Source organism: Eublepharis macularius, chromosome 17 (genome assembly GCF_028583425.1).
Source record: "Eublepharis macularius isolate TG4126 chromosome 17, MPM_Emac_v1.0, whole genome shotgun sequence".
NCBI lineage: Eukaryota > Metazoa > Chordata > Lepidosauria > Squamata > Eublepharidae > Eublepharis > Eublepharis macularius.
The window spans coordinates 27988347-28001491 of NC_072806.1; positions in this window are offsets into that span (position 1 = coordinate 27988347).

A 13145-nucleotide genomic window follows, 5' to 3' on the forward strand; every position below is an offset into this window, starting at 1 on the left:
GTGTGGTTTGGAATACCTTTCCTATGTTTCTGGTTAAGAGCAGTGACTGCCCCATTAGAGAAGTAGCACAACCGCGCCGACTTAAGGCTTGACACACCCCTCGCACATTTCTGCTCCGGCCCTGGCCTCGACCATGACCAGATTCACTGGAAGAAAGGGAAGTCAGAATACCAAAGCCCAGTGGGTAGTTTGGCTGCCAAAAGCAGAGCATGTCAGGGCAGAGTTCAGGCTCCCCTGTTTCAGGCTCACAGTTCACTCCCCAGAGGATTTGCATAACATTCCCTTTGCTGGGAGTACCTGTGCCAAGCAACTCTGAATCCTTTGGGCACCTTCCCTTTCTCCTGCCCCTCCAGGCTCGATCCCAATCACACAGCTGGTAGAACAAGTACCAATTTGGCAATAGAAGTGTGTGCCAAAGGGGGGGAAGCAGGTGCCTACCAAACCCCAGGCATGTCTGGAAGTCCTCTTTCCCGTTAGAAGACAGACAGATATTGAATTCAAGTAGCAATCCTAGTGGGATGAAAGCTGTAGGACAGGAGATACACTAGGGAGTCCTCTGGGGCGCCCAGTGACAACTTGGCAGCTCTCTTTCAGGGTCTCAAAGCCCTGCTAATTTAGGACACATGGCAGTTTGGAATGGGGGGGGGATATTGTGGATTTGGCACCATTAGCTCCCTAGCCCTGTCCTGCCTGCTCCAAGCGTTGACTTTCCACCAGCTCATAAGGTAAAAGATGGTCCTTTTCAGGGGTTATTTCGTAGAAAAAGAGCTGGAGGAACTCATTAGCATAACTCATTAGCATAAGCCACGCCCCTTGCCAGCACCGGAAGTGTGTCATTAGCATAACTGATTTGCATATGCCACACCCCCTGACATCACCTATTCTGGCTGTTTTGGACCCAATATTGGCTATTCAGGGTCAAAACTGGGCCCAAAATGGCAAAAAGGGGCTGAAAATGGCCAAAAAGGGGCCCAAAATGGTCAGGATCGAGCCGCTGCTGAGTGGGAGAGTGATCCACCACCCATCAGAGGCCTGATCCGGGCCATTTCGGCCCCAATCCAGGCTGAAACGGGCCCAAAATGGCCGAGAGTCAGGTGGTCAGGGACACCTGTCATGTGACCTGTTTGGGGAACTGCCAGAACTGCGTTCCTGCGCATTCCCCCTCAAAATGAGCCCTGGTCCTTTTATACTGCAGCGTTCAAGTGGGGACGGGAACTTTGCATGGCAGGCCCTCATTGTATGAAAGGAGCATGGAGAGCATAAATACATCAGCAGGGGCCTACAGGGTCAGATCAAAGATCCATCTAGGCTACCATGTGGTTTCCCACAGCGGCGAACCAGATGGCCTTGGGAGGCCCACAAGCAAGGGCACAGAGACTCAAGCCCTCCCATTAATGCCTCTCAGCAACTGGCAGAGGTAGGCTGTCTTTGAACATGGAGGCTTTATTTTTCCATTATGGCAAATAGCCATTGAAGGAGGACCTCTTTGACACCATTGAAGGGTTTTGCTTTCTCTCCTTTAAAAGCCAGCTACACTACCTTCCTGGAGCAGTGCATTCCACAAGGGCCACTCGGGGTCCACAAGAGAAGTGGGTCTAGGACTCAAGTCCCATTGAAGGAGAATACAGACAGCCAACATTTAGCCTGGCAACCTGATCATCCCATATGCATCACAGTCACTCAGTAACCTGAAGTTCTGCCAAGGGTTGCCAAATCCATGTTGGGAAATTCCTGGAGATTTTGGGTGTGGAGCCTGGAGAGGGTAAGATTTGGGGAGGTGAGGGATCTCCATGAGATATAATGCCAGAGAGTCCACCCTCCAAAGCAGCCATTTTCTACAGGTGAACTGAGAGAGCCAGTTTGGTGTAGTGGTTAAGAGTGCGGGACTCTAATCTGGAGAGCTGGGTTTGATTCCCCGTTCCTCCACTTGAAGCCAGCTGGGTGACCTTGGGCTAGTCACAGCTCTTTCAGAGCTCTCTCAACACCACCCACCTTACAGGGCGATTGTTATGAGGATAATAATAACATACTTTGTAAACCGCTCTGAGTGGGCATTAAGTTGTCCTGAGGGGCGGTATATAAATCGAATGTTGATGTTGTTGTTGTTGTTGTTATCTCTGTCATTTGGAGATGAGTTCCAGGAGATCCCCAGCCCCTGCTCAGAGGTGGCCAACCCTCTGCCAAAACTTAAGATGCTTTCCATTCCCTCAGGCTTCTGTAGATTTCTGATGGGTGCAGATGTCTACTTGGTAAAATGTTACTGACATTTTGTTCAACAACAACAATAATAATAACTGCGCTTATATACTACTTTTCTAGACAGATTAGTGCCTCACCCAGAGCAGTGAACATGTTAGTGTTATTACTATCCCCACAATACAGCTGGGGAGCTGGGGCTGAGAGGAGCAGCTGACGCAAGGCCACCTACTGAGCTCATGGCAGTAGTGGGAGTCGAACCAGTAGAGTGCTGATTCGCAGCCAAACCACTTAACCACTGTGCTACAGTCACTCTCAGAAGGTTGCATGTCCAGAAGCCTGTGGATACCTAGCAAAAGTGTCACAACCGCCGTTGCATTGGCAGCCATCTGTAGTACTTCCTGCAGAAGCATCTGGGGCAAGGTGCTGTAATTCTCCCCCACGAATCGACCCTGGGGGTGGGAAAGGCATCTTGAGTCTTGAATGGGGCAGTGAATGGGCGGCCTGCAGGGGAAGACCAGAGGGCAGGGCTAGGCCAGCAACGTGGGCAGAAGACCAGGCTGCTGAGACCAACTGGAGCCCGAGGCAAAGCCTGTTCTGTATCCCCCCATTTCCTTGCAGCTGAGACCCAAGCTACAAGTGAGGCCTGACATAGGTTGGACAGTTGTCAGTTTCCCTCAAGGTTTGATGGGAAATGTAGGCGTCCTGGTCTTGCAGCTTGGCTCTCCATTTAACTGAAGTTTACAGAGCGGCAGTCTATGGGAGGGAGAACATGCAGTCAGGAGGGGAATGCAGGCATTGGGCTCTTGCCGGGCGCCCCCCTTCCCCTCCGCTGGGTGTGTGTGGGGGTGGTTTCTGTAAACTTCTGTTAAACGGAGAGCCAAGCTGTAAGACCAGGATGCCTACATTTCCCATCAAAACTTGAGGTAAGCTGACAAGTGTCCAGCCAGTGTCAGGCATCACTTGTAGCTTGGCTCTGAGGCACATGGTATGCCTGTAGCATGACCCTCTGCTCTGCATGCAGCAGGCTCCAGTTTAGCTGCTGTTGTGGCCATAAAGCTTGTGTTTGTGAGCTGCCAAGGAAAAGACCCCGATTAAGCCTGAAGAAACTGTGGTCTGACCCGTCTGAAGACAGCCTCAGACCACAACTGTGGTGAGGGGCTTGGGATTCCAGGACGGAGAAATGGCAGCCTCCAAACCTTCCCTAGACCAAGAAGTGCCCCGAAAGCATAATCTCATCCTTACTACGGCAAGCATGACACCAGAGCAGTGGTTTATGGCCTGATTCATGTAGCTTTATAAGGGGCGAAGGTGCCAAGAGAGGCAGGAAGGTGCTCGGCATGACAGAACAGGTGCCAGGTGACCAAGGCAACCTGACTCCCTCTGAACACGCACCAGGGCTTTTTTTCAGTGGGAATGCGGTGGAATGGAGTTCTGGCACCTCTTGAAAATGGTCACATGGCCGGTGGCCCCGCCCCCTGATCTCCAGGCAGAGGGGAGTTTAGATTGCCCTCTGTGCCGCTCCCCTCTGCCTGGAGATCAGGGGGCGGGGCCACCGGCCATGTGACCATTTTTGCCAAGGGTGATTTAAACTTGAAAAAACTCCCGCCTTGTTCCAGCTAACCCAAAGCGACATCATTGTGTGGTCCTGAGTTCCACCACTGAGTTCCACCACCTCTTTCCCCAGAAAAAAAGCCCTGACAAGCACTAGTCACTGCTGCCAGAGGTGGTCTCTGCTAAGCATCATCCCGAGTCCAGAGAGAGCAGATTTTTGCACCAGCCGAGTTCAGCTGCTGGCCAGGCGCTGGTCAGAAGAGAGAGAATCCTGGGCGGTTGATGCCTCCCTGTTTCTTCCTGGGGCTCCCTTGGCTGAAGGATTGGCAAGAGCAACAGCAAATGCCAATTCTTCTGTGATCAACTCTCGCGAGGAGCTTCCAAGACATCTTGCAAGACGCATCAACTGATTACCATTTTTGAACCTTCCTGGAATTTTAGGCACCTTGGACTATGGTAGACCCCTTTTCACATCCCTAGGTGGTAAAACTAGCCAGTATCAGTGAGAGCATAGCAGTCCTCCAGGCTTAAGAGAGGGTCTGGTTTAAATGAGATCTTTGGAGAAGCCCTTCCCTTGCTGTGTGCCACCCTTTGCCAACTCATTCATTCCAGGAATTCAGACAATGTTGTTTTCAAGCTGTTTATTTCCTACATCAGTGGTGGGCAACTTTTTGTTTTAGCCCAAGTGGTGAAACAACTTTGATTGCAGTGTCTACCCATGAGGAAGTTGGTGTGTGGGCAAAGAAAATGGGGAGGGGGCAACAAGAGTTGCCCTTGGCAAGATATGCTAGGGGCAAGAGGTCTCAGCTGTGCTGATGGCATCTCAGAGACAGATTTGCTTTGGACTCAGTTGGGGGCTCTGGAGCTCTGAGAGGCAAGGACAGGCATAAGCCATGCCTCCCCCAAGCCCCTGGCCCCAGCAGCGCTGCGAGCACCTTGGTTGCTTGACCCTGGGAGCTAAGCAAAATAGTCTGGTGTGCTGCTTGCTGGAGGAGGAGGGCCACCTACTTTTGTCCTGTATTTTCCCTCTAATTCTTTCACTGTTTCAAGTGCTTATTTTTTCTCTTTTTCTGATGAATGCATAAAGAACAGCCGAGTACAGACAATGTTTTGGTGACTGATGCTTCATCCATGAGTGGGAATGGCCCGTGCACAACATGCACACAGGTAGGGGAGAAAATTAATATACTGAGAAATCCAAGCGCTAGAAGAAATGCAAGACAGTCATCTCTCCCCCACCCCCCCTAGAGAATCCTGGGAACTGTAGTTCAGGGGAGGGGGGGTAGAAATCACAAACAATTCTCCATAAACTACAATTTCCTAAGGTGCTTTGGGGAAACATGAAATCCAAAATGGCATAATACTAAGTTTGCCAAGATCCAAACTGGTCACCAGTTCCAGGTCTTTGTAAAGCTCAGAGCCAAGCTACAAGTGACGAATTACACTTGCCTGGCAAGTGAACAGACTCACGTGTATTTCTCCCTGTTCACTTGCCATTCACTTGCTCTCCACTTGCTCAATACACGTGAGTCCGTTCACTTGCCAGGCAAGTGTAATTCGTCACTTGTAGCTTGGCTCTCTGTTGTATTCTGAAAAGGTGATATACAGATTTCCTTTCCAGGCAAGGTAGGGGTCAGAAAAGGCTCCTTGTTGGAAAAAGGATACTTTTGTTTGCCTCTGTTAAGCTAGTGCTGGCAACGTCAGTCACACCGGGGCAAGTATTACAGGAGCCTCCCTGCAATTCCTGCTGGAGCAGAGAGGAAAAAAAGCCTCAACATTCTCTGCCCTCCCCCCCCCCCCCGCCTCTGCTTCAGGGTTATCCTGATGAGACTTGCCAGAAAATGCGGGGGGAGATGCTCTCTCTGCAGGGCGGCTGCATCCCCCAGAGCAAATCCCACTGTTACTCACTGCTGTCCCTTTGGCAGTATCACTCCTGCCACGTGAAATATGCATTCATAAATCATTCATCTGGGTGGGAAGCAAATCACTCCCCCCCGTTCCTGTTCTCACACCTGGGCTCTCCCTTTCCTTCCTCTTCCCGGAGCCCAACATGGAGAAGGGCATTGGTGGGTGACTCAAGCATCACCCCAGGACGTTTTGGCAGGTAATTCCCAAACCTCTCTCTCACTCCAAGGAAGCCAGGCTTGATGAAAACACATTTCTAGCAAAAAAAATGCCACTGTGCTTTGGAGCATCTTCCAGTTTCAAAGAATTCCTCCCACTGGGGATTAAGAAAGTGGCTGCAGAATCTGCAGTATGAATTTGAGCACACTAAAGAGCCAAGGGGCCAAAAAGTTATAGCACCCATGATAGAGTCATTGTAGAGCTGAAAAACTGTCTGCGTTGTTGATAACGCTCTCTTGGTTTACAAGCTGCTTATACGTTGAGAGGGGAGAAAGAATGCAGCTGATCCAAACAGCTCCTCAACATTTGCAATAACAGGAGAATTCAGAAAGTCTGCACATCAGGCAGAAAAGATGAGGACTCACTTGGGAGATTCCACACAACCCTCCCAGCCACGTCCCCAAAACTGCTGCACTTTCTGTGACATCAGAACACCGAAGCAGCAGTGAAGTGGGAGACCAGAGCATGGAATTCCTCAAGCCCAGGCTCCAGGTGCTTCTGGGAAGCCCACAAGGAGGAGAAAGAATCAATCGAGCCCACCCTACAAGTCTGCAGACCAGATGCAGAGCTCCTTCCTTCACCATGGAATCAGTAACTGTCAATCATAAGAACACGATAACTGCCTTGACAGATCAGACAAATGTCCATGGAAGACACACAGGCCATGTTGCACCTGTTTTGTCTCCAATGTTGCGCCTGGTTTTGCTCCACTTTCCAAAGCCCTGTTTTGGAGCATGTTTCTGTGACAAACCGGATGGTATTAACCCATCTGTGTTTGTGTGTGTAATATGCCATCAAGTTCCTTCCAGCTTAAGGTGGCCCATGTATTAAGATCTCCATGTATTAAGATCTCCAAAACAGGGCTTTGGAAAGTGGAGGTTCCACTTCGTTATCGCTAATAATAGCAAATAGTCCAACCATTCCAGTTGCCTGTCTGCCAAGGCAGGGCCAAGCCCCAGACCTGTCTTTTGAGGAATTCACTGGTAACAGGAGATTACAGACGGGACCTCACTCTGCACAGATCAAAGGCAGCCAAAACCGTCTCGGGAAAGCAGTTTTGTTGCCTGATCTTGTAGTGGGACCAGCCATTCAGCAGCCCTGTGCTGGCATCTCGGAAGGGGGAGGGAGGGCATCCTTTGTTGTGGAGAGAATGTCACTTGCCACACCAAAAAGAGGGAGCAGGCATGGCACCGCCCACACGGCATTAATCACAATAATTAGAAAGGTAATAAAAAGTGCTTACTGAGAAGGCAACAAATTGTCTGATCCTTTGAAAGTGACGTTGACTGGAGGCGCAACACACCACCCTGTCCCTCCATGGCTGTTCCCAAAGAAAAGTGCCCAGCTTCCATACCTCGTTCACTGCCCAGGAGACAGGAAAGTTCTGCTCTGTTTCCTCCTGCCGTACAGAGTTTGTGTCCAGAATCTCTACTCTGTGTCCTAATAGTTCAGTGTGTGTTGCGGGTTCTCCTCTGCTCTCACAAATGGAGAGCCCAATTCAGCCGGCAACTGTAGGCACAGAAGGGGCTTCATTCTCCCCCCCCTCTCCATGCCATTGTCTTAACCTGAAACAGTCTGGGTGGGGGAGATATTTGGCCCATGGGGGAAAAAAAACATGATGAGTATGCAAGAGGATTGCCTTACAAGGCCAAGCAAATGAGCATACAGTGGAGCAGCTTCTTTCCAGGAATGGCCAGGCACCTCCAGCTCCCTCTCCTCAGGTTAAACTCTCCTGGAACACAGTCTCTCTCTACACAAGATGCCTGGACGCGGGTTTGTCAAGTGTAGGGAGAAGCAATGTTAGCCGGGAAGCATAGTTTAAAAAGACAGAGCCAGCAGAGATCAGTCCTCAGAGGGTTTGTTAATTTAATCTTTGTCTCCCTGAAGGCTATGTCAATACCACTTCTCCAGTCTAAAACTGTGTGGCAATTCAAAGGCAGCGAGGAATGGAAATGGGCTGGAGCTGCCTTCCAGAGCTGAGCTTGGACCTGGAGAGGTTATAATGGGATGAAGTTTCCCTTCTGGCGTTTCACAGGCCCATCACACAGCTCCAGGGTAGAGCAAAGCCTTTGCCCTACCGCCAGCTCTGTCTTTTTAAACTGCCCTTCCTGGCTAACATTGCATCTCCAGACATTATTCTTCACATGTCAGATGTCTCATATAGAGAGACTCTCAGAGGCTTTATTTAGCTATCCTGGCCTTTGATATAAATGAGTCAGATCCTTTAAAAAATCCATATCAACTACTGAGTGTTGCCCCCGTTCATGGCACCCGGCCAGTTGTGAAAATGGGCAGGAATTAGTGGCAGAGCGGAAAAATAGGGATGAGGCCAGGTGCATAGCCAGGAATATTATGGTATGGAAACACTTGGCGGGGGGTCCCCATTCATCCCCACCTGGTTGGGTGGGGTCTGATGATGTCACATGGAAAAGTGGCATTTATTGTGGTACTTCCACACACCACTGGGTATGTACCCCCTGGAATAAACCCAGAAGTTTTTAATTTTGCACCAATTTCTCTTTCCTTGTGTTGAATTTCTCCCATAAAGACATATGCTTTTTCCTGTGTTATTTCTGTATTATTTGCATTTAAATAACAAAAAAGAAAAAAGACTTTTCAACGAGGACACCACAAATGAGGTACACCGAAGGCCCAACAGAGTGTGGAATTGAAAAGGGCCAAACAGTCTCCTCTCAACACAATTAAGAAAAGAGTAAAGCTCAAAGGAGTACCAGCAGCCCTTTTCCAAAGCCTGAGGCCTTCTCAGTCCAGGGACCAACCTGGGAAATGGAAAGCCTCAAAACCATCTGTCAGGCAGCCAAAGAATAGCAAATGGCAGAAAAGAAGGATGCAGAACTCTTTCCGTTGGGGTAATCTGGCTTTAGGAGGACTCCAGACACCTTGGCTCGTCGACCAACCAAGTTTATTAACTGATAGGTTAAAAAGGTGCTCCGGATTTTGCTGAATTCGTAATCGTTTTTAATGTAAGCAGTTGCAGATTTCTCCTCCTCCTTTCTTGGGGTGTGGCCCTGGGGGGAATTGCAGCTTCAGAGATGAGGCCCAACTGGGACATCTAAAATAAACAGAAATTATGGGTCCTGCCCCCCCGCAGAACAATTTTGTTCACATGCGAATGTATGCAGATTTAATCCATTCCATCCATCAGTTAAGCAATTAAAACACGTGTTGTTACTCAAGTTCAGTTTCTTTACTTGAGGATCGGCCCTGACAAAGCTGCCTGTCTCTCACTGAGGTTACTGCTGTTCCTCAGGTCTGGCTCAGGTGAGCTCCCCCCCCTGCCACAGCCCCCCTTTTCTTTGTTCTTCCTCAGGCAAGACATCTGAGGAATTTATTTTGATTCATCAAGATGAGTGAAATATCTCAGGAAAGTGTGTGTGTGTGTGTGTGTGTGTGTGTGTGTGTGTGAAATCACACGCAACACTTTTCCTGCACCATGTGGTTTGGCCTGTGGGTCTAATTGGCGGGCAGGGGGGTGTGAGGACGAATGTGGGTTGGTCTAGGTCAGCAGTCCCCAGTGTGGAATCTGCCCATGTGTTTGCTGGTACCCGTTTGCTTCTTGAGTTTTAGGGATAAAGCCCAAGGGGGATAGGGAGCTTTGGGACGTTCCTTATCAATGGAGAGACTGGCAAATGCTGAGCTTCTCCCAGGGGGTCCTTCACACCTGTGTGCCCTTGGCTTTGCCATAGGCCCAGACTGTGTGCCCTCTAGGTTTGGCACACTCTTTCTGCAACCATGCAAGGAGACAACTCTCCCTTTCATTTGGAAACTGAAAATAAATGACATCTCTTCCCCAAAACAGCCTTCTTTTGAAGCGGAAGCCGTATCGCAGCACCTACATGGCAGTTTTCCATGAACTTGTCTTGCCACAGCCCCTGCAGCCCTTCAATAATGATGGGGGGGCAGTAATTCCCCCTCATGCACCACTGAAGGGCTGTTTTAATCAAGCAGTTGACATATAGCTGTAATGTTACATCAGCATCGTATTTTATCTTCTAGTTCCTTTGAACCTCCCCCCCCCCATTTTCTTTTTAAAAAATCAAGTTCCTAGCCCCTTTAGTTACAGAGAGATACAGGAAAAGGCATTATCTCCATTATGTAAATGTCAAGAGACTTCTTTTATTTTATGTGCTGCAGAAGCGAGCACAAGAGACTTCTTTTAAACAATACCTGGGAATTTAAAGGATCTAGAGGATAAACGTTATGATACTGTACTAATATGTCAACTGCTATTTTTTTAAGCCTGAAAAGGCCTTCCCAATAGCAAGGGGAAATGGTGTTTGTGGGGGGGGGGGCGGTGGCGCTGAGGCAAGGAAAATGGGACCTGCAAAAATGCCTACCTCCCTATCCACTTTGACGGCGATCTTTCCCAAAAGATTGTGTCAAACAAGGTTTGGGAAAGATCACAGCAAAACAAAGGAAAATGTGGCATGTGGGTGATGCTTTTATGTATATACCCGACACCATATTGGGCACCGAGCTGGATCCAAACCTCCGCATGGAAGTGGCCTTGATGTGGTTTGGCTTCTCATCTCTCAACTGGAGGAACCAGCAGCAGCGCAGACAGCACTTAGCGCCACCGTCAGGCCTGGGCTCTTGCCCAGGCATCTTGCACACCGCTGCTGCTTGTGTCACGTGGTACACCATGCTCCAGGTTGACTATGAAGTCTGTTTTCAGATAAGTAGATCCACAAGCAGAGCCAACTTCCCACAGATCAATTCCTTCTCCACTAGTTTTGGAACTTCCTCTGGATCCTTCCAGATTCACTTGGACCCTCCTGGCTTCTCGCTTTAAAGAATGCACCTCAATGGGGACCCGCAAAGATATCCCCACACTGGAGAGCGGCTGCAGGGATGAGTGACCGAGACCTGGCACCTTGTCAGGGTCCTTCCTCTCCCACTTGACAGAAGGTTGGCTTTGCCAGTAAGCCTGCACTTTCCTAAGGGACCGAATGGCTGTTGTGTATGTAGCAACTGAAGGTGTGTTCTCCCTAAGGATATCACACGGGAGATAAAGAGCAAGCCCCGACTGCTATTTCAAGGCAGAGCAGTAGACGGTTAAGTTACGCCCAGGTGTGTCTTCCCGGAGGGGATCCCAGGAGAGAGATCCCAGGCCGCTTTTCCTATTTGAAGGTGGCAGACACCTTTCCCTTTGAACATTTCAGAGCCACACTGGTCTAAACATGAGGAAGATGCAAAGTCTGCCTTTTTAAAAAATGGAAAAATTACCTTCTCAAGACCAGGAGAAAAATGACTGAAAAGGTTGCATGAAGATGCTGTTAGTAAATTCTTTTTCCTTCTTGTGGTCACGAGCCTTTTTGTGCACTCCATCGTTGTTACTAGCGTTCCTGAGTTGTGATTCCTTTTACACCCTTTTTATGCCATTAGCAAAAACATAAGAATGAAAAATGGGTTAACCTTAGCAGGAAAAATTGGTCACAAGGGAACAAGAAAATGGCATGCAAATAAAAACTTTGCAGGTTCAATTTGCCCAAGGGAGAAGCAGATTCGAAATGGGCATGTTTTAATCAAGCCAGGAGGACTCAGAAATTCAACTGCATTCCTACAGTGGAAAAAACTATCATACTGAGTAGGGGCACTTGCTCAGCTACAAAGCTCACAGGGTGACTTTTGACTCTCTTTTTTCCTGAGTCTACTTACCTTCTGGAGTATGCAAAGTCAAAACTACTTGGAATAAGGCCAGGAGATAAGTATAAATAAAGAATAAGCTTTCAAGTAAAGAGGTAAATCACTTTAGGAACTCAGATGTCACATAAAGGAAAGCTAGCTAAACTGAACCTCCATGAGCAGATGCAGTCTACCACTAGTTACCACTACCAAATACTGGGGGCAAACAACAAGAAAGTGGACTCCGCCTTCACTTCCACAGGCTACAAGTTGGCTGTTGTGGGAGACAGAATTATGGTCTGGATGGATCTTTGCATTCTGGTATTAGCGATTCTTATGTTTACATAGTCACAATGCCAGGAATCTAATATGCTCTTCTTCACTCTTGCATCATCTTCACTCCTGGCACACCGTTTGCATCAAGCACTTCTTTGGGAAGTATCTGAATTTTGTTCCCTTTCTTGCCCTCAGTGCAATGAGAGAATAACAGCAGGCCTATAAGGAAGATATACTTGGTCTCTGTGACATGGCACCCATTCTAGCATTCAGCAGTTAGACGGGGAATGTTCTTCTTCAATTGTCTTAATTACCTTCCATATATTATTGCAAAAGGTGTAGTCAGGTCTTGTGGGTAGCTGTAAGGCTGGCCTGGCAGAAAGTACAAATGCACTGTATTCAGAAACCCAGTGGCTGGATTAACAGCATTTCGTCAAATTTTCAGGGGTTTTGGCTTATGCAAAATGTAAAGATAACAGGATATTTTCAAATTTTCAAAGCATTGCAGAGTAAAGCAAATAGTTTGTGCAAAGTAAGCAAGACAAGCCACAGGTAATGGAGAAAAGAGCAGTCCAGTGGTGAGACCTGGCTGCATCCATGTGGATATTTTTCTCTATTTTGACTTCCAAATGGAAGCTTGCTTGCTTGCTTTCACTTCCATATAACGTTGTGCTGTAATTGTCTTCTTTCCAGGTTTTGCCTTGTCTTCAACATGTTCTTTCCCTAAACATGCTTTACTCTTAATCTTTTTAGAAAAAACACTATCCAAGTGTGCAATGACAATGTCTGGAGAGAATGGTGAACATTTTCCTGCCATGCAAAGGTCCTACCCATATTGGTGCCATATTCGGAGCCCATCACAGGCACTTATTTTCCTGCCTTCAACATAACAAGATGGCTTTTTTGCAGGTCTTTTAAAAACTGGTAATTTCTCTTGCCACTCATGTATTCCATTTCAAAGTTTAGTTCGTTTGAATTTCCAGTTTTATTTTTTAAATTATGTCTTCAGCCCTTTTCATTGCAGATATATAATGGGGAAAGTGCAGGCAGTTTTTCCTCCAGCTTGCCTGGAAAGGAATAGGGAGGGAAACTGCAAAACAGCTGGAGAGGGGCTAGAATTCACTGCTTAACTGATTGTTTCCAACTCTACTGCACAGTGATTTCCCCATGTACCAGGTAAATAAAATTACAGGGAAGCATTTTAGGTGGACGGGCATTACTTGTATGTTGATACTGTGCAACAGCACATGCATGAAAAAGAAATCAAAAAAGTGATGCATTGTCACAGCCACTGTGATGAACATGCCCCGCCCCGCAGCTAGAGGCTCCCTTGCCAACATGCATCCCTC